Consider the following 22,717-nt stretch of genomic DNA (forward strand, 5'->3'; position numbering starts at 1 on the left):
GCTCCCTGGGATTTAGTCAAATAAAGAACAGAACCTACATACAACCAGAACAGTGATTCAACACTCAACACTGCCTGCTTCCATGATCTCTAGCCACTTGGAAGCAGCATGGCTTAGAGTGAGACCTCAGTATGCCAACAAGGCTGAAGAGGCACAGGTGACCAGCTGGGGTCAGGGCATCTATCCTTTGTCCATTGAAGGTAGGAACCAAGAAAAGATTCCTGCTTCTTTCCATCATTCATGCATTTGACAAATACCTTCTATGTACAGTGCACTGTGGAATGACAATTCTTTTTTAAAGCAGAGACTACACTGGGCTGGCTGAGGCAGAGTCTGGTTTAAAGGCAGGAGTGGCCTGAGATGACTTTTGGAGGGTAAGGGGGGCTGTGGGGACCACCCCGCTGCTCCCACAGCACCCTCTGCTGTCCCAGACTTGTCATGGCTGTGAATGTGGAGCTCCTGATCCAGGGGGTATGTGCATCCTCCAACAGACTTGGATCCTCATTCACACAGAGGGCAGTCTCCACATCTTGAGAGTGGGTCTTGGGACTTTGGAGAAGCAGAAAACACACAGAGATGTTCTTAAGCCAGTGTTTCTCTGAGGCAAAAGTGTCCTGGGCAGGGGAAGAAGAGTGGAGGTGGAGGTGAATATTGTCAGTCCAGAGCATAAATTCAGAATCTTCCCTGGAAAGGGAACTTTCCACCCAGGCACAGCTCCAGCCCTGAGTCTCAGGGAGTCTTTTATCAGCCAGAGAGCCCTTGGAGACCTGGGGCATGGCCAGCCCACTCGCTGGGTGGCAGAACTGCCCTGGGGCCTTATAAGGGATCTAATGAAGCTCACTTGTTCGACAAAGGAAGGCACAAAGGTCAAAGGAGGTGTGGTGGCTTTCCAGGGAGATCCAGTGAGCCAGTGGCAAAGCTGAGAGAAGGATCCAAATTCTTTAAGTCACTCAGAGGAAATGTTCCCAGAGAATGGCCTTCACAGACCAAAGGTGAACCAGACACATGGCAAGATACTTCCCATGGATATGATATAACCAGGGATCAGAAGTTCACGGTTGTAAGCATTTAGCTATGACAAAAGTGAATAACATTCTAAAGCAAAGGGAAGTGGGGGAGTACCAGGTAACTGCTTAATGGGTGTGGAAACCCAGGATGGGGCCCTAGAGAATCCTCCAACCAGGCCCAGAGTATGTCCACAGATGCTCTGCTCCAGCAAGGCTCGTTTTCTTGCTGTTCCCCATACCCTCAACCTTCTTTGAAAACTCAGCCTTTAAATGAGCCCTGAATAGAAGAACTGTCTTCTTAACTCTAAACTCAGAAACACCATGTGAGAGTTTTGTGCTGGAGGAGAGAGGGGAGAGAGCCAAGTCAAGCAGCCAGAATCTGTCCCATAACTTGTTCTGGAGAATGTCCCTGCCATCTCACCCCATTCTGGCCCCTAAAATCCTCCTGGCTCACGCACGGAAAAACACCCTTTGTTTAATTCATTTAGCATAGCAGAAGTAGTCTGAAATGCTTGGCATGATTTTATTTAAGGAGAATAAACAGGGAAATTTAAAACAAAAAGCCAGTATTCAAACTGTTTAACCAAGAGAATCCTGAGCCTGTGAGGAGCACACTGCCAGGGCTCACAGGCTGCCCCCTGCTACCTCCTGCCTCACAAGACTGCTGCTAGGGCTCCTGAAACAACTTGCAGAAATCTGGGTTCTGATGCCCCTCATCCTTAAAGAACTCTAGAGAACTGTGTTCATTCTAGAGAATACTTTTCCACACCATCTATCAATGATATAGCTAATTGCTGCGTCCCATAAAGTCATGAGATCTATGATCAGCTAGTTGGTTCTAGTTTCTGCGTGGTGGCCAACTATAAAGCTGGGGAAGGGGTGGTGGTCCAGGGGTGGGACAGAGCGGAGGCAGAGAGTGTGCTACACACTGAGAATCAGAGTCAGAACCAGTAGGGCCCTGAGGATCAACCATTGCCCAAGGAATTACCTCAGCCTTCAGGGGACCCTGCTCCTTCTCCCTAGGCTGTGATCATACATGCAAACCAAATTACATCAGTCTTATTATAGAATAACTTATGACAAAAATAATTGGCTGTAGACCTCTTGTCCTCCAAAATAATGGCATGATTTATCCAGGTACACATGGTTTTGTGCTTAAGATAATATTTCAGTGAGCTTCACATAATGCTTAAAGAAAGGACATTCAGGTGATGTCAAAAGAAAACTAGAGAACTAGAGGCAAATTTGAGCATTTAAAACAAATTATTTTCCTTCCCATTGTTTGCAAGGAATTCCTTTAGAAGAACTGTGCTCTCTGAATAAAACACACAGAAGATAAAGGAAAAAAGCAAAAGTAGCAGTTGGCCTGTTCTTTATTCATTGGGCTCCTACACAAGTATCAGCAAGGGTCATTACATTGTCTGCAGGCAAAGATAAGGGTTTTTTTTCATTAGGGAGTCAAAACTCACAGTAGAAAGGGTCAGAATAAAGGATAATACTTGAGTTGTGGTTGTTGTGGTTTTATCACAAGATACAAGATTTTTCCCTGACTGAGGTATGTCATGGGCACACCTGGTCAGAAATGGTTATCTGATTTGGATTCTCAGTGGAGATAGTGAGGTTCCCCTGGGTGGTAGGAGACAACAAGAACTAAACTACTTAAACTAATTAGTGACATAGGGTGTGCCCTCAATAAACAGTTTCTGGGAGCAGATGAAGAATAAAGTTGGGTGAATGGGTAAAGGGGCTCAGGGGAAAGAGAATGGAGAGGAGAGGCAAGATCTAAGGAGCCAGAGAGGGTGCGCAGTTCCCTGTGGTGGTGAGGGCCAATGAAATTTGGGACATGGATGATTAATATTCACTTTTAAGTTGTTTTCGAGTTGGAATTTAACCCCAACTTTTCAGCAAAGACAAAAACCTTATGTCGGTTGGGGGATTTGGGGCACAAAGAGGAGCTCAAGGAATCAAGACATAAAGTGATACTGACGATTTCAGCAAGCAGTGGAAGTCATAGGAAAAAGTGATCAAAAGGTAAGAAGCACCTAGGAGCCCACATGGATGTTGACAGGGGAGTTGTGTTTCTCCCAGTGGGAGAGGTATCAAGCTTATTAATTGAGTATCAGAAATAAGTATTTAAGAAAACAGATAGGACTGGAAACTTCTTCCCCTGACCCCACATTCAGAAAGTTGGGCCACAAATGCATGAAACAGAGAACATGTGATACAGCAAGAAGTACACATTTGCAGGGTATGGCAGAGCCAAAGGGAAGGAATTACTCTTGCCCTCTCCATTGCACCCTCAGCCCTAGCCATTTGCTTCCCTTCTCTGTGCCAGTCTGATGGATGTAAACGAAATGACTTCTCCATAAGGCCCTCCCCTCTAAGTGTCTCCAGGTCTCTGAGGAGGTTAAATGTTCCCACTTGCCCAGAGGGCTCCTTCCTTCTCATTAACTCAGAACAGGAATCAGGGAAGAGGTTAGAATCCTACTCAGGAGAAAGCCAGAGGCCAAGAGGGAGCCAGAACCTGTGGCCAGTTCAAGGCCTTTAATGACAAAGGCCTCCCGGATTTCCTAGAATCTCAGCAGGAGCAAGACCAGTTGCCTCCTGCAAATCTCATTGGCTACTCCTTTCCTCAGCCGTCAGCACCACAGGGCCCCAGGTTCACACATGAATTAGCAAGAACATAAAATTTTTATTTGTCCAAGTCATCTTCATGAAGAAATTGGCTCTCCATGCAGCTAGACCTGAACCCCAGTGCCTCTGGAAATTAAGGAGGTGTGTCACAAAGGCTGGAGGTCTAGGAGGCCCCAGACCTGCTCAGACCCCTTCGGTACTTTAGAACTGGCTGCTATTATCCAGAATCAGGGAATGGCAGGCAACCAATATGACCTTCCTTTCCTCCTGCTTAAAACTCCATTGTTACATTTACCTTAGCTTTCTACCAACTGCCCCCCTCATCTATTTTATCCCCTTATTTCAAGGGTCCCCAAAGCCAATGCCACTTGATTCATTTGCCCCAGCTCTGCATTCAAGCCTTACATTGACAAGTCCCCAGCGCTGAAGACCTTCCCTTCCATCTCCTCACTGCAGGCCTCTTGGTCTAAGAAGTCTCCCCAGATTAATTCCTTCCCCTGTCTGAAATTTCTTAACTTTCCAGCCCATCAGAATAAAGGAATTTAGAATGTACTAAGTGTTCCAAAGACCTGGCTAAGACTCAGCTTGATGGTAATAAAAAGAGAACATATTTGTCCCAAAGAAAGCAGAATTTTTCTATCTACATGAGCACCACATTCTTCAAGCAAGTTACTATGGAAAGCCATGATCATCCCAAATGGACTTCCAATGCTCCAAAATTCCCTTTCAAATTGATTTTCAGAACCAGTTCAGGAGATGGATAAAAAAGGGAGCCTCATGATGAAGTAACAAAATCAACTTTTCAGCCCACACCTCTCTCCACCTTATTCCTCACCCGTGCTTCTTAATGATAGTTGACCATTTCCAAATACTAACTCACCTTTCAGTGAATGGTACGTAATGTCACTTTGAGGTTATTCCAAGACGGAGACATTGACCCTGAGAACATTTTCCTGGCAGGCATATATTAAATTCAGCTGGTTTACTTTCTCATCATACCTAGTGCACTTGACCAAGCTTCTACCAGCTCAGGGAAACAACTCAGGACTGCTGTACTCATGGGGACTTGACGGATGGACCAGTGAAGTCACACACCAAATACAGCCCCTATGCACACATGCCCACACAAACCACACACCACACACCACACATACTATTCACACAGAGACACACACCACACACCACTACACCCACACACACACCACACACACACGCATACCCTGTGCTCTCCTGCAATCGGAGGCTTCGCCCAGCTCGGGCCATCCAGTGTCTGACTCTCTCACTGGTTCAGTTTCAGATCTTCAGGAATGTAGCACTTCCTCTCCCTACTCTCCTGACCACTCAGCCTGAGTGTTTCATCTAACATTCCCCCTTCTCCCCTCTCCACATCCCTGTACTACTTCGGACCTAACTTTTTTTCTCTTTTAGGTACTCCCCACTACAGGCTATATTAATATCAAATTCTGTAACTTATTACCAAGCCTGGGCTGTGAGCTCTATGAGGGCAGAAACCCTGTCACACTTACCTCTCTGATGCCAGTTCCCTGACTCTGCAGAAGGGCTGCAGCCCCAGGCTACCTGCTTCTGAATTCTTGATGTTTCTCCCATCAAAGGCCTCTATACCTGCCTTTGATATGCAAATTAATTCACCCACTAACACCCAACTCTTCTGTATTCTCACCCTGGACCACTGGAACTACCTTACCTTCCTTCTGAAGACCCTCCAGAAAGCCATCAGTTAAACAGAGCAGCACCTAAATCTCATAAGCCAAATGTTCCCCGTATCTTAACTCATCTTCAAGGCCCTTCTGACGGGGTCCTACCATGGACTTCTTAGGAATTTGAGGCCCAGTGCCAGCCCTCTTCACCATGGAACCCCCAAAAGACTCTACCTTTAAGAATATGCAAGCTCTCTTCCCTAACTCAAGGAATCACTAGGAAATCATTAAAAACAGTATGTGGAAGAAAATATGTGAAGAGGCAAGGAAAAAGAGAAACAAAATCAATGCAAGAAATTGAAAGAAATTTGATGTGACCAAGGCAGGGTCCAGACGAGGGAGCAAGGAGGGGTTGAAAAGAAAGGGACGGATAGGAGCCTGTGTGAAAGGACACTCGAGCTCGCCACACATTTGTGTGTTAGAAGTCACTTGGACAGTGGGTAGATGGAAGCTGAGACAATCAGAGGAAAAGTCAGTTATGAGGCTGCTTCTTTAGTAGAGATAAGAAATGGCCAGATCCAGAGCTGAGGCGGAAGCCCTGGAAGTGATAAAGGGACAACAGGTCAAAAAGAAGAATTGATAAGACCCCATGTCCTCATAAGGTAGGTGGTCGGGGAGAAGCAAAAATATAAATTACCCTCCAATCTCTATGGAGATTCCTAGGTGAACACTGGTGCTGTCAGAATAGAAAACAGTGGAGGAGGATAAGCAGGTGAAGGGAAGAAGCTGGATGAACCAGTTTTGAACCTGTAGGGTTTGATAGACTTAGACATCCTGTGATTGCCCACTGGCTGGTGGGTATTAACGTTCAGGAAGGGGGCTGGGATGAAGATGTGGGAGTCATAGGCATAACTCCAAGAGTGAGTCACACAGTGGAGCATGTAAGAGAAGAAGAGAAAGGGGCTAAGAGTAGAATGCTGGAGAATATTGAAGGGGCAGGGAAAGAGGACTCAAAGGGTAGCAGGAGGGGGCCAAAAAATAGGGAGGGGAGAGAAGGAGGGAGACAGAGAGAGAGAATGCACCTCAGCATTTCAAAAGCCCAGTGGTTAGCAGTGTCACAGCCCTACATGCCAGCAAGTGGAGGCTGTGTCAGGGTGCCTGGCAATGACTGTTCCTGTCCCAGGGACGGTAGTGGGAACATTATGGGGTGTAAGAACATAAAGTAAAATGAGGGTGTTGAGGGGAAAAATGTTTTGTTCCAAAAATCTTGGTTGTAAAAGGATTGGAAAGAAGCTAGACAGATACAACATAAAGGAAACATTTGTCTGTTTATTTTTAAGATGCTTTGTGCTGAAGGGACCAAGCCCAGAGAGGTTCACAATTAACCCAGCACGGGGTGAGGGTGGCCCATCCAGAGCACAGGCCAGAGCCTCGCCCTGTCTACCCACCTGAGGTTCTCCCATTTAAACTTTTCCCCATTTCCTACCACATAACTCCCACTTTCTAACCACCCATGATCTGGATCCACACTACTTTTCAAATCTAACTTCCCCAGACTCCACTTCTTGCATCCTTCATCAGCCTTATGAACTACTTCCTATGCCTCCACTTCGGTTCTCCTGAATACCCTTCCAGGTCTAGCATGCCTCAGGCCCCAGCTGCTCTCTGAAGCCCCACCTCAACCCCACTCTAGTTAGATACAAAGAAGGCCTCAAGGTTTCCATGATTCTGTGCTGCAGGCTTCTCCTTTTCATCTAAGCACCAGCCTACCCACACTGGTACTCACACACAAGTTTCTATCATATGATTTTACTATAAGTATAGTTTCTGTCTTGACCTACCACATTCTCCTGAGGGAGAAGCTAGTCACTCCCTCAGCAAGACCTCTCCTCACTTGGGCAGGGTCGGGGAAAAGGGAGGTCAGTGGATGAAAACTAAGGGATGAGGGGTCTTGGTTCACTTTAAAGCAATGTGATCTTGTTCTGGCTGCTGTGGCACAGTGGACTGCATGTTGGCCTGCGAACTAAAGGGTTGCAGGTTCAATTCTCAGTCAGGGCACATGCCTGGGTTGCAGGGCAGGTCCCCAGTAGGAGATGCATGAGAAGCAACCACACATTGATTTTTCTCTCCCTTTTTCTCCCTCCTCTCCCCTCTCTCTAAAAATAAATAAATAAAATCTTTAAAAAATAAAGTGATATGACCAATATTACTTTTCCTCTCCCTGAATCACAATCCACTCTAGAAAAATGCCCTGAAAAGACAGGAAACAACTTTGATGAAGCAGGAAAAGACTTGAAAGATGCTGAAAACCTAAAACACCTGCAAGAGAGGGAGCGTCCCCTAAAGCAAGAACTTGAGGTGGGTGAGGCAGGCAGGGAGCTATTATTTCTTCCATCCTCACCTCCTGCAGCATCTCATGAGGCATCAACAACCAAAAAGACAAGTACCAAGTTTCCAACTTTTTAGCCAAAAAGACACCAAAGCCATCCCTCTGGGTAATCTCTTTGTCAACTTCAGAGTCTTAAATTAGGATGCACAGAGCAGTGGGAGGGTGGCATGGAGAAGTGCAACAGTAAGGTGAAGGGGATTGAAAGGTACACACTTGAACTTATATTATCAATAAGTCACAGGTATATAATGTACAGAATAGGGAATACAGTCAATAATATTTTAATAACTTTGTGTAGTGAGAGAAGGTTGCTAGACTTATTGTGGTGATCAGTTCATACGGTATATAAATGTCTAATCAGCATGTTGTACACCTGAAACTAATATAATATTGCATGTCAACTATACTTTAATTTTTTTATTATTATTTTTTTAATCATTGTTCAAATACAGTTTTCTCCTTTTTACTCCCAATCCATTCCCCCCTCCCACCCCTCCCCACTTCCCTCCCATTACCACCCTCCCCTTAGTTTATGACCATGTGTCCTTTAAGTTTGTTCCTGTGAACCCTTCCCATTCTCCCCTGAAATTCCCTCTACTCTCCCCTGTGGTCACTGTCAGCCTGTCCTCTGTTTCAGTGTCTTTGGTTACATTTTGTTTGTTTCTTTGTTTTGTTATTTAGGTTCCTGTTAAAGGTGAGATCATATGGTATTTGTCTTTCACTGCCTGGCTTGTTTCACTTAGCATAATGTTTTCCAGCTCCATCCACGCTGTTGCATAGGGTAGGAGCTCCTTCTTTCTTTCTGCTGCATAGAATTCCATTGTGTAAATGTACCATAATTTTTTTATCCATTCATTTACTTATGAGCATCTTGGTTGCTTCCAGCATCTAGCTATTGTAAATTGTGCTGCTATGAACATTGGGATGCATAGGTTCTTTTGAATTGGTGTTTTAGTATTCTTAGGATAGAGTCCCAGCAGTGGAATTACAGGGTCAAAAGGCAGATCCATTTTTAGTTTTCTGAGGAAGTTCCATACTGCTTTCCATAGTGGTTGTACCAGTCAGCAGTCCCACCAACAGTGCACTAGGGATCCCTTTTCTCCACAACCTCTCCAACACTTGTTGTTTGTTGCTTTGTTTATGATGGCCATTCTGTCTGGTGTGAAGTGGTATCTCATTGTGGTTTTAATCTGCATCTCTCTGATAGCTTGCGATATTGAACATCGTTTCATGTGTCTTTGGATTTTCTGTATGTCCTCCTTGGAGAAGTGTCTGTTCAAGTCCTTTGCCCACTTTTTAATTGGATTCCTTGTCTTCTTAGAGTACAGTCTTGTAAATTCTTTATATATTTTGGAGATTAAACCCTTGTCTGAGGTATCATTGGCAAATATGTTTTCCCATACAGTTGGTTCTCTTTTTATTTTGTTACTGTTTTCTTTGGCTGTGCAGAAGCTTTTAATTTTGATGAGGTCCCATTTGTTTATTCTTTCCTTTATGTCCCTTGCTCTAGGGGACAAGTCAGTAAAAAAGTTTCTGCGTGAAATATCTGAGATTTTCCTACCTACGTTCTCCTCTAGGACTTTAATGGTGTCACCTTTTATATTTAAGTATTTTATCCACCTTGAATTTATTTTTGTACATGGTGTAAGTTGGTGCTCGAGTTTCATTTTTTTGCACATGGCTGTCCAGTTCTCCCAACACCATTTGTTGAAGAGGCTATTTTTACTCCATTTTATGTTGCTGCCTCCTTTGTCAAATATTAATTGACCGTAGAGACTTGGGTTGATTTCTGGGCTCTCCGTTCAGTTCCATTGGTCTATGTGCCTGTTTTTATGCCAGTACCAGGCTGTTTTGATTATAGTGGCCTTGTAGTATAGTTTAGTGTCAGGTGTTGTGATCCCTCCTACTTTACTCTTCTTTCTCAAAGTTGCAGCAGCTATTTGGGGTCGTTTATAATTCCATATAAATTTTTTAAGTGTTTGTTCTATGTCTGTGAAATAAGCCATTGGTACTTTAATAGGAATTGCATTGAATGTGTAAATTGCTTTGGGTAGTATGGACATTTTGATGATATTAATTCTTCCAATCCATGAACACGGTATATGTTTCCATTTGTTTGTGTCTTCCTTGATTTCTTTCCTGAGTGTTATATAGTTTTCTGAATACAGGTCTTTTACCTCTTTGGTTAGGTTTATTCCTAGATATTTTATTTTTTTTTTTGCTATTTCAAATGGAATTTTTTCCTTGATCTCTGCTTCTGCTGTTTCATTGTTGGTATACAGAAATGCCTTTGATTTCTGGATATTGACTTTGTATCCCGCTGTTTTGCCAAATTCATTTGTTAGGTTACGCAGTTTTTTGGTAGAGTCTATAGGATTTTCCATGTATACTATCATGTCATCTGCAAACAGTGACAGTTTTGTTTCCTCCTTTCCAATTTGGATGCCTTTTATTTCTTTTTCTTGTCTGATTGCTGTGGCTAAAACTTCCAGTACTATATTGAACAGAAGTGGTGAAACTGGACAGCCTTGCCTTGTTTCTGATCTTAGTGGAAAAGATTTTAATTTTTGCCCATTGAGTATGATGCTGGCTGTAGGTCTCTCATATATGGCCTTTATTATGTTGAGGAATGTTTCCTCTATTCCCACTTTGCCGAGTGTTTTTATCATGAATGGGTGCTGTACCTTGTCAAATGCTTTTTTCTGCATCAATTGATATAATCATGTGGTTTTTTGTCTTTGCTTTTGTTTATGTGATGTATTACATTTACTGACTTGCAAATATTGAACCATCCTTGCATCCCTGGAATGAATCCCACTTGGTCATGGTGTATGATCTTTTTCATGTATTGTTGGATGCGGTTTGCCAGTATTTTGTTGAGGATTTTAGCGTCAATGTTCATCAGTGATATTGGCCTGAAGTTTTCTTTCTTTGTTGTGTCTTTATCTGGTTTTGGAATTAGGATGATGTTGGCCTCATAAAAAGAGTTTGGGAGACTCCCATCTTTTTGGATTTTTTGGAATAGTCTGTGAAGGATAGGGGTTAGCTCTTCCTTAAATGCTTTGTAGAATTCTCCTGTGAAACCATCTGGTCCCAGGCTTTTGTGTGTTGGGAGTTTTTTGATTACTGCTTCAATTTCTTTTGTTGTTATTGGTCTGTTCAGGCTTTCTGCTTCTTTTTCATTAAGTTTTAGAAGACTATATTTTTCTAGAAAGTTGTCCATTTCACCTAAGTTTTCAAATTTCTTGGCTTACAGTTCTTTGTAGTAATTTCTTACAATCCTTTGTATTTCTGTGGTATCTGTTGTAATCTCTCCTCTTTCATTTCTGATTGTGTTTATTTGGGTCTTCTCTCTTTTTTTCTTGATGAGTCTGCTTAAGGGCTTGTCAATTTTGTTTATCTTTTCAAAGAACCAGCTCTTGGATTCATTGATCCTTAGAATTGTGCTTTTAGTCTCTATGTCATTTAATTCTGCTCTGATCTTGGTTATTTCCTTCCTTCTGCTTGCTCTGGGCTGCCTTTGTTGTTGTTCCTCGAGTTCTTGTAGACGTAGGGTTAGGTTGTTTGTTTGGAATGTTTCTAACCTTTTTAGGTGGGCCTGTATTGCTATGAACTTCCCTCTCAGGACTGCCTTGGCTGTGTCCCATAAGTTTTGGGTTGTTGTGAGTTCATTTTCATTTGTTTCCAGAAATGTTTTGATTTCTTCCCTAATGTCATTCTTGACCCATTCATTGTTTAATAGCATGCTATTTAATCTCCATGATTTTGAGTGTTTTTGGTTTTTTTCCTTAGGGTTGGTTTCTAGCTTCAGTCCCTTGTGGTCTGAGAAAATGCTTGGTATGATTTCAATTTTCTTGAAATTCTTGAGGCGTGTTTTGTGTCTTATCATGTGGTCTATCTTTGAGAATGTTCTGTGTACATTTGAAGAGAATGTATATTTAGCTTCTTTTGGATGGAGGGCTCTGTATATATCAGTAAAGTCCATTTCCTCAAGGGTATTGTTCAATGCCACAATATCTTTGTTGATATTTTATTTAGAAGATCTGTCCATTTTTGATAGTGGGGTGTTAAAATCTCCCACTATAATTGTGCTGCTGTCCATATCTTTCTTGAAGTCCTCTAAGATTTTCTTTATGTATTTGGGTGCTCCTATGTTGGGTGCATATATATTTACAATATTTATGTCTTCTTGATGGATTCTTCCCTTGAGTATTATGAAGTGACCTTCTGGGTCTCTCTTTATGGACCTTTTTTGGACGTCTATTTTGTCTGATATGAGTATTGCTACCCCGGCTTTTTTTCCCTGTCTGTTTGCTTGGAAGATTTGTTTCCAGCCCTTCACTTTCAGCCTGTGTAGGTCTTTTATCCTGAGGTGGGTCTCTTGTAGACAGCAGATATGTGGGTCATTTTTTCTTATCCATTCAGCTATTCTGTGTCTTTTGATTGGAGCATTTAATCCATTTACGTTTAAGGTTATTATTGATAGGTACTTATTCATTTTCTTTTATGTACGTGTGTTCCTCTCTCTCTCTCTCTCTTTTCCCTTCCCTTCCTTAAAGCAGTCCCTTTAGGATCTCTTGCAGAGCTGGTTTGGTTGAGGTGTATTCTTTTAGACTTCTTTTGTCTGGGAAGCTTCTTATTTGGCCTTCTATCTTGATCGAGAGCCTTGCTGGATATAGCAGCCTTGGTTGCAGACCTCTGGTTCTCATTACCTGGAGTATTTCTTGCCATTCTCTTCTGGCTTGAAGTGTTTCCATTGAGAAGTCGGCTGTTAGCCTTATTGGGGCTCCCTTGTATGTTACTTCCTTTTTTCTCCCTTGCTGCCTTTAAGATTCTCTGTTTGTCTTGAAATTTTTGCCATTTTAATTATGATGTGTCTTGAGGTGGGCCTCTTTGGGTTCCTCTTGATTGGGACTCTCTGTGTTTCCTGGATTTGTGCGACTTTTTCTCTCATCAAATTAGGAAAGTTCTCCTTCATTACTTGTTCAACTAGGTTTTCGATACCTTGTTCTTCTTCTTCTCATTCTGGTATCCCTATTATACGGATATTATTACATTTCATATTGTCTTGCATTTCTCTTAATCCCTCCTCATTCTTTCTGAGCCTCTTTTCCTTTTCTTGCTCTTTCTGGATGCTGTTTTCTACTTTGTCCTCCAGCTCGCTAATCCAATCTTCTGCTTCATCAATCCTGCTTTTTCATTCCTTCTACTGTGTTCTTCAGTTCATAAATTGTATTCTTCATTTCCTCTTGACCTTTGTTGAGAGTTTCTATTTCCATTTTCATGTTTATATAGTTTGCAGTGAGATTGATGTAGTTTCCCTCTAATTTCTGAAAACTCAATGTGAGTTCATTGAACTTCCTGGTAATCATTGTTTTGAACTCACTGTCTGATGGTTAAGTTGCCTCTATTTCATTTAGCATTTTTCCTGAGGCTTCCTCGTTTCCCTTCAGTTGGGGGCTGTTTCTTTGTTTTCTCATTGTTTGTGTGTTTCTTCTTTTTTCTTCTTGTTTGTTAATTTGATCTGTTCTGAATCCCTGTAATTATGGTGTAAACTTCTGTGGTAGAATATTTGTGAGATTCAGTGGTGCAATCTCCTTCGTGTATCTTGGTGTTCACAGCTTCCCTCTACTCTTTTTTGTGATCAGTTGGAGGAATAAGGCAAAATGGTTTTTAAGACAGCAAGACAGTATACTATGATATTTACTTTAGCAGCCAGTAGAGAAGAGATGGGTTATCCTTTGGCTCCTTATAGTGTTAACTGTGATCCTCCACCCCACTATCCATGTTTTAGAAAGGGTGGAAAGAAGGTAAGACTCTTATTGGGGATGAGAGGATTGTTGGTTGGATCTAGAAAGCTGTAAGGCTGTGGGAGATCAGATTCTAAGGTAGGGTTGGATTAAAGATTAGTATATAGGAGTAGTGTGTAAAAGAATAGAGACAACCCCCACAATAGTATAGTTCATAAAATTGCAAAGTGGGCTGAGATCAGGTAGGGGTATTGAGAAGTATTTACAATTGTATAGACTAGGTCTTACTAACAGTAATAGTAAAGTGACAGTCTTGTGGCAGAATCGATGAGGTCTAGATAACAAGAATAAAGAGTATAGAACCTTGAGAGGTGAATTAATGGAACACAGATGAAGGATAGTAACTTATCAACACCTTGTAACTGAGATACCAGGGGGAACCTATCAAATGACAGTATAACTAGCCAAGCAAAGAAGATTATACAGAAAGAAAAAGAATACCAAAATAATAGTAAAATAAAAAATGTCAGAAAAGTGAGATAAAAGATAATACAAATTTTCCGTAACTTGCAAGATAAAAAAAAAGAAAAAGGAAAGAAAAGCCGAAGATGTAGTGCAGGAGAGATAAATTCGGAGTGGAAAGAATAATATTAGGATGAATGGAAGAGAAACATAAGGGATTGCGAGATAAAAATAATAAGAATTGAAAAATAAAGTGTCACATAAAACACAAGATAAAATCAATCAACTAACAACAGCTACAAAAACCAAACAAAACCAAACAAAACCAAACAAAACAACAAAAAAAGGAGAAAAAAAAAGAAAAAAAGAAAGAAAAAAAAAGAAAAGAAAACAACAACAACAACAACAACAACAACAAACCTCTTGTTGGTTTCTAACTGGCCAGACCAGTTTTTCTGATCTTGCTGGCTTCAGCTGGCTGAGGGACTTTTGAAATGCTTCTCTCTCTCCCAGCCCAAATCTCAGCAAGTCTGTCAGAATACTGACTTGCTGTACCCTGGGCGGTCCCAAGCACACTGGCTCTCTGGATCTCACTTCCATGTTCTTCCAGACTCTGGGGTCCTGAAAGATTCCAGCTCTATGATCTCAGGAGGCACCTGTGACTTTTTGGGATTCACTGCGCCCTCCCTGGGAATCATAAAAGGGCGCGCCCTTCCCCCAAACTTTTGAAATTCGGGGTCTAGGATCGCCCTAAGCACCTCGCCTCGCCCGTTCCGGTTTCACAGCAAGCGAGAGACAGTCTTCCCGAGGGTGCGCAAGCCGAGCCCTTTCCAGCTCCGTGGTCACCACTGAACTGCACTCCGACTGGGTGTTGGCGCCTTTCCCGGCTCCCCCGGTTGGGCTGGCTGGAAATTTCTGAGCCACTACTCTAGGAATGCACCAAGCACCACATCCCTCCCGGGATCCCGGAGCGCTATTCAGGCCTCCCTACGGGGTGCGAACCTAGCGCATTCCAACTGTGCTCTCCACTGATCTGCACTTCCTCTGAGCTAGGGGTGTGGGCTAGGGGTGCAGGCGTTCTTCCAGGCTGCCCCTGGTCCTGTCAGCTAGAGGTCTTCACTTCTCCCAAGTCTCTGGGCGGATGTTCATAGTCCCTGGGTGATTTTTTTCCCAGTCCAACTGGCCAATCTGTTCCTTCTAGCAACATGTTCTCCCCTGGAGTTGCTCACCCCCCGTATTCAGGGGAGGGAGCAGCGACTCCCCTCTCCCGGGAGCCCTGAGCACCGGGCCTGGGGACTGCACACCCCTAGTCCCCATGCCGATCCCTGGGCCCCTTTTGTCCTGAAAAAGTCTCCTTACCATCTGGTTTTTCCATGATCACAATAATTTTTGATATCCTGCTTTCAAAAGTGATTCAGTAACCTAGTCCACTTGCTCTGTTTCTCCACCGATCCCCGAGTTTCCCTCCTCTTCACAGAAGCCGAGAAAAATGCTGCCTAGAGTAAAGCCGCCATCTTCCCGTCCCCTAATTTTTAAAAATAAAAAAAATCCAGCAGGCTCTCTGGAGCCAGCCTGCCCCAGGCCTCGCTCTGAGGTGTAAACACAGGGAAACAGATACACCCAGATAAGCCCAGCTCCTAAACACACACTCCTCCCCAGCTCCTGTGTGTGTGTGTGTGTGTGTGTGTGTGTGTGTGTGTGTTGGGGAGAGGGGAGGGAGGCACACACTTGCTCCAACACAGGGTTTCTAGGGTAGTAAAACTTGCTGCGTGCACCTTCCTACCTACCTTCCCGTGAGAGAGCAGTTGGTTCCCTCAGCAAAGCCACTCTACCTTAAGGGTCCCAGTGGTGCCTAGGCTGGGGGAAGGGTGGGAGGAGGTTCTCTTATAAATAAAGCAACTCTTTTGCCTTGAATCAGGATCCAGCATAGAGAAATTACAGGAGGAAACACAAAGAATTATTAAGGGAATTAGAGAACCAGTACTACATACAATTAATGCTCTAAAAACACAAGGGTGAAGGTGAGTGCATCCCAAAGTAAGGCCTTGTGGGCCCCAGGATAAGCAACCCCACCACTCCCTCAGGGCCATGTCCCCAGCTCCACCCCACACTGGAGGCCTGGAACTGCCTTAGCCCCTCCCATGGGAGCTTCCCTCATTTTGTGCCTTCAAATGGCTCCAATTTCTCACCTACATTCAAACTGTATGGTTACCTGATACCAGACCCCTCTCAGCTCTTACCTCCAGCCTTCTCACTGCAGAGCCTGCTTGTTTCTCTTCCTCTCATTCCTGCCCAGGTGCAGAGAGAGGGCATGTCCTTCAGCCCCCCGGGGTGCAGTGAGGTTGGAAAGAAGATGGAGTTGAGGAGGATGGAAGGGGTAGACAGTACCTGGCACCCTGCAGGCCTTATTCATGTTCTCTTTCCTCCCACTCTCCCCTCTACCTCTTCAACTGCCTCTCCCTTTCCCTTTGTCTCTTTCCTCCCACCTTCTTTCCTCATTTTTTCTACAGCTATCCTAGATGTCCTCCATGCTCTTAAGTAAAAACCCAACTTGGGCTAAACCTGTAATGAGAAGCTGAGAAATAATGCCCAGGAGCACCAGGTTTTAAGTCTGCAGCCTAAAAACAAACCAACAAAAAATAGCTAGTAAACAGAAAGCATCCAACTTGGAGTATACGTGTGTTGTCCCTGAAGAGAGGTGGGTACAAAGCCTGGCCTGGAGCCCACTGGATAAAGGAGGCCCCATGAGACTTCAACAGGCACCCTGGCCCTGCACCCTGAACCACAGCCTCCAGACTCAGCCTGCTTAGACAGCACAGGCCCCAGCAAGTTCTTTGATTCACAGCTACCCTCTCACCCATGAGCCTCAATCCCAAAGTGGTTACCTCTCTATTCCTCACTTCCTCTGCCCCATATCATTTTATTGTACATAAATGTGTTTGTTGTGTGAGACTTTCCATGGCCCTGGAATCGGGCCCACAGCTAGATATCACAGGCCATACACGAGTGTCCCACATTCTATGGGGAACTTTGACATCTGGAACCTTATACCACCCTGACCTCCACCCTGGGACTGACAAAGAGTTTAAAAAGCCAGCCCAACCTCAGTTGATCCCGGGAATATCATTCCCTGCCCAGGGGAGAAGGAGGCTTGCTGTGTGGGGAATGCATGTTCCTACCAAAGAGATTTTTCCTGACCACCCCATGGAAGGAGATGTTCCTCCCACCCTCCAAGTCACGTGAGGGGCTTCTGACTCACTCACAGGTTGGAGATTAAAACGTTTAAAATGTAGAATCTGCTCAAAAATGGGAAAGAGAGAATAGACAGTGTATATTTGGAAACGTTATTTGCAGGGGCTAAAAATCTGCCAGGTCCTGACCAGTCAGTAAACCACTGCTTCCAAAGATGATGTTAACCCTCAAGGACCAGGATCTGCCATCATGGACACAGTGAAGAACTGAACACCCATTCCTAAAGGGGTCTTCTGCAGTGTGTACTAAAAATTCAGCCCCAATTCTCAAAAAACAAAGTTCAGAAAGAGACAGAGACAAAGATAGAGAATGATCAAGCAAGCATTAGTGAATGTTAACATGTGGGGACTCTAGTCCCCAGTAGATCTACAAAGAGTATTTTCTGTTATGACCTTTTTTTTGTAAATATTCTGTAAATCTGAAGTTATTTCAAAATAAAAAGTAAAAATATTACATAAAATATATTTTAAAAAAAGAAAAGAAAATCAGGGGATTTCAAATGGAAATCCATATTTTTAATTTTCCTTGAAGAACTAGAACGCCCGGCAACAGTCACCTTGAGGAGGGCAGCTGACCACTACAGGCAGAACAGCACATTCCAATTTTCTCCAGCCCCACCACTTGCCCCTGACTCCCTAGCCTGAAGATGGAGGGACATTTACCATTTATCATTGCACCTACACTGTTGTCAGCCTTACATCTGGCCTGCCTGGCTCATTTATGTCACTTGCCTGACTACTGTAGGCATTGACATTGGCAACCCCAAACCCTCACCTTTGGCTCCAAGTCCCTGTCCATACATTGCCAGGTAAAGCAGCAGGGCCACATGTGATCCAGAAGAACTGCTTACACCACAGGCAGGAGGAGGGCTGGCTCTTTGTTCCTTGAGGACTTGCTCTGTGGCTCCCTGGAGCTTACCATTTCACCTGTGAAACCAAGAAGAGGAAAAAAAGAGTTCTTCTTATTAAGGCCTAGAAAAAGCTTTATCCTTTTTCCCTCTGGGCCCTACCTGATGTTCACTAGGCTTCCAAAATTAACATGTCAAAGGGTACTACAATGGTTTATTTTATGTGTCAACTTGGCTGGGCCACAGCTGTCAAACATTACTTTGGATATTTCTGTAAGAGTGTTTTTGGATGAGATTAATACATAAATTACTGGGCTTTGAGTAAAGCAGATTATCCTTCATAATATGAGTGGGTCCCACCCAAATCAGGTGAAGGACTGAGTAAAACAAAAAACTAACCTCCCTGGAACAAGAGGGAATTCTGCCAGCAAATGGCCTTTCGACCTAAGACACAATATCACCTCTTTCTTGGGTCTTTAGCCTGACAGCTTTCATACTGGAACTGCAGGTTTTAGACTAGCCAGGCTCCATAGTCATGTAAACCCATTCCTTAAATAAATAAACACATACACATGCATACACACAATTTGTTCTGTTTTCTCTAGAGAACCCTGGCAGGTACTGATTAGTTAAGATTTGAGAAACTTACTGTTACAGAGGCCTAATATTTATTACAAACTGGAATTTAATATTCAAGCAGAGAGTGGTGGCTGACAGCACAGCCCCTAGAAACAGAAAGTCTGTGTTGGAAGCCAGCTCTGACACTTACTACCTCTGTGATCATGGGCCACTTCCTTAGTGTGCCTTTGCCTTAGTCACTTCATCTGTGAAGAGCAAGTATTAATAGTACCTATATCATTGTATTCTTATAAGAATTAAATGATTTAAAATTCATAAGGTTCCAAGAACAGTGCTCGGCACATATTACATGCTGTGTGTTCATTAAAGCAGAGTTGGAGTTAAAAACTCTATTGCTTTCTCTTCATACCACCCCCATTGGCCAAGGCGAATAGTCAAGAGCAACAGAGGACTATAACAGAGCTTGGGTCCACAAGAGCTTAGCAGAGACAAGCCATGTGAACTACAGCAGTCAGGGTAAGATGGTTCTGTAGACTCAGCTTATGACTGTGTCTTGGATGTGTGAACTATCTACCCCAAAAGCTCTGGGTCACTTCTTCCCTTTGTGACCCCTATTACCCCTCCTTTCCAAGTACAGGGTTTCACATACAGGAGGGGACCAAGGAAAAGACACTCAGCACAGGTCAGATGGAATGGGGCATATCAGTCTAATTATATTTTATTGACTATGCTATTACAGTTGTCCCAATATTTTTCTCCTTTATCCCCCTCCTCCCTATACCACCCCCCTCACCCTCCAGCCTCCCCCCACCCCGACCACCACACAGTTCATGTCCATGGGTCATACATGTAAGTTCTTTGGCTTCCCCATTTCCTATACTATTCTTAACCTCCCCCTGTCTATTTTGTGACTACCTATTCTGCTTCTTATTCCCTGTACCTTTAACCCATTACCCCCCTCCCCCTCCCCACTGATAACACAGAAGGGATTCTTTATGAAAGAAAGATATATATTTGTAGAGGTTTAAGTAAGGACTACCAACAGCAGAGAGCCATTCCCATCCCTAAAACTGAAGTGACAAAAGAAGGAAATGGTTTTCCCTGAGACCAGTTAGAAGAAGGATCAGTAAAACCAGGGCCACTAGATAGAAGCTACAGTCACAGAGGAACACTGCCATTGCTACATGATGCAGTATTAATTATTTGTGGCTAAATAACCAATTATGTATTCCAAAACCTAGTGGCTTCAAACAGCATTATTTCTTATCTCACACTTACCGTGGGCCAGGAGTCCAGGTGCAGCTTAGCTGAGTCCTGCCCTAGGAGTCTCTGACAAGGCTGAAATAGTTATAGAAAGTCTATAAAAGGGTCCATTCCAAGCTCAGTCACATGATTGCTGGCAGGATTCAGCTTATCGAAGACTGCTGGACTGAGAGCCTCTATTTCTCCCTGGCTGCAGGCATGAGCTGCCATCAGTTCCTGGCCATGTGGGCTTCTCCACAGGGCAGCTCACACCACAGCAACTGGCTTCACTGAGGCAAGTGAGCTGAGAAGATCTGAAGTAGGGAACGTAGGAGGAAATAAGCAAGACAATAGTCATAGTCCTTTTTAACAAAATTTTTATAGAATTTATTGGGGTAACATTGGTTAATAAAATTATATAGATTTCAAGTGTACAATTCTATAACACATTATCTATACATTGCATGTTCACCACTCAAAGTCAGGTCTCCTTCCATCACCATTTATTCTCCCTTTACCTTCTTCTACCTGCCTGCTCTGGAAATGATAAACACCATACTGTTGTCTGTGTTATGAATTTTTTGTTTTGTTTTTTTGTTTTTGTTTTTTGCTTAATCCTTTCATCCTTTTCACCCAGACCCCCAACCTCCCTCCCCTCTGACAGCTGTCAGTCTCTTTTCTATATCTATGAGTCTGTTTCTATTTTGTTCATTAGATTCTACATATAAGCAAAATCATGTGGTATTTGTCTTTCTCTGACTTGCTTATTTCACTTAGCATAATACTCTCCAGGTCCTTCCAACAGTCATATTCTTTTATAACCTAATTTCAAAAGTGACAGACACCCCACCACTTTTGGATTTTCCACTTATTAGAAGAAAATCATTAGGTCCAGCCCAAGCCCAGACAGTGGGCAGTACTCAAAGGCATGAGTGCCAGGAAGTGGGGATCTTTGCAGCCATGTTAGAAGTCTACCTATCACATATGCCAAAGCAGGGAGGGAGCAGGAGGAACAAGTGCCTTGACCAATCTCTCTTCTCCTTTTCTGATTGCCCACCAGTGTGTGCCACTGGCCAAACTCAACCAGATGCTAGAAGGTAAGGAAGCCCAGGTGACACAACCCACAAAGGTCATCCTTCCAGACCAGGGAAGAGATGGGAGAAGAGATCAGAAGCAGGATGGGGAGGGAAGTAGGATGGGCAGAGAATTACCAGCACAGGAGAAAAGACACAGATGGGCAAACCAACAGTCATATTGGAGATCAGATACCGTAGAAGACAAGACATCACAGAGAACAGCCCTTCATCCAGATACAGGGGGTGCATCTCTATTCTTTAATATATGGATCCATTTCTTTCCCTGGCCCTATAACTTAGGGCAACATTGGACCTGGGCCCTGTTATAAAGTTATGAAAATTTTCTATAGAGTAATTGTTCGTACCTCTACCTCACCCCCATTTATGTCAATACTTGCCTTTTTAATCCCTGAGGCAAATAGGAGGATTAGGAGAGGAAAGGGAATGAGCAGTGACATTTGGGAAGACCCTGCTCTTTGACAGCTCTAATGTTCATGCCAAAGTCCTGATTTCCTCTTAGAAAAAACTTGTGCAAATATCATAGTTTGCTTCTGTTGGCTTTTTTAATGTGCTCAGGGACACGGTTTGGGATCTAGAAACAGAGCTTCTTCTTGTATAGTGTACACACAGACACACACATGCACACACACCCTAGGGCACTCATGCAGTTAAAACTTTCTTCTGTCTCTCAGCCCTCCCCATCACCTTCAAGGCTCCCAGGCCTGGACCCTCAGGTGGGCAGTCAATTGACAAGGCCCATCTCTGTATTAATTCAATGCATTCCTCTTCTTCATATACTGACCACCATTAGATGTCAGATAAATCTCAAATATCAAACCACACAGGGAGTAATTAGGGGAGCAATTACTTTAACCCAGGTCCCACACCCAATGTCTGGAGGAGATCAGCTGTCTGACTGTGATGGTCCTCTTACGTGGAGGTTAAGGACAGGTGAAACGGTCTGAAAGAACTCACTCCTCACACCTGTAATGTCCCAGCCCTTTATCTCCTGAGGAGATTAATGCTCTGAACCCAGGTACCCAAAACACCCTCATGTCAAAAATCTCCCAATACCCCCCTTTCCCACACTGATCTTCAGGGTGCCATGAGACAGAGAAGACTACAGGACCACCCAGGGCTTGGTGAGAACACCACCAAGTGGAGAGTCACAAATTGGTATCCAGCACCCTATTCTCCACCCATCAGCTCCTCAGCTGGCTCCTGTTACTTTGCAGCCCTATTCAATTTAGCATTTAGCAAAAGCCTGAATTGAACCTGCCCAGAAAGATGAACCCTCTGCAAAGTTCAAGAATCCCATGCATTTCCACAGAAGTGTATTGTCTATGAAATGCTTTGCCATATGTCATCTCACCACTCTCCTGTACATAGGAGCTGTAACTTCTAGATGACGAATGAAAACCCTAAACTTTAGCAGCACATGACAGTACACTGTCTTATGTATATGACAAAGCCAGAATGCAGAATCCAGGCCTCTTAATTCTAAGCGTAGGGGAGGAAGAATTCCCAAGTCAAAGAGAATTATCTGCTTTTCTGGACCGTGGGTCAGCTCCCCACTTGAAGGGAAAGCTAAGCTCCAACTTCAGTGAACTACCATCTTCCTTCAACTAGTATGTCCTCTCAGAAATGTGGGATGCCATTGGTTGGCCCAAACATAGAGTTTGACAGGGGTCCCTGTGGGCCTGGGGAAGTTTCTCCTATGGGAAAGATAACTTCAAGAGCAGAAGACAACTCCAGAGAAGGCACATGTGCTTTCAAAGCCATCTCCTCAAGAGGAGAAATGAGCCATGAACTCAGTTCCCG

This window comes from Phyllostomus hastatus, unplaced genomic scaffold, assembly GCF_019186645.2.
Source record: "Phyllostomus hastatus isolate PE091 unplaced genomic scaffold, TTU_PhHast_1.1 phas_scaffold_93, whole genome shotgun sequence".
Taxonomy (NCBI): Eukaryota; Metazoa; Chordata; class Mammalia; order Chiroptera; family Phyllostomidae; genus Phyllostomus; species Phyllostomus hastatus.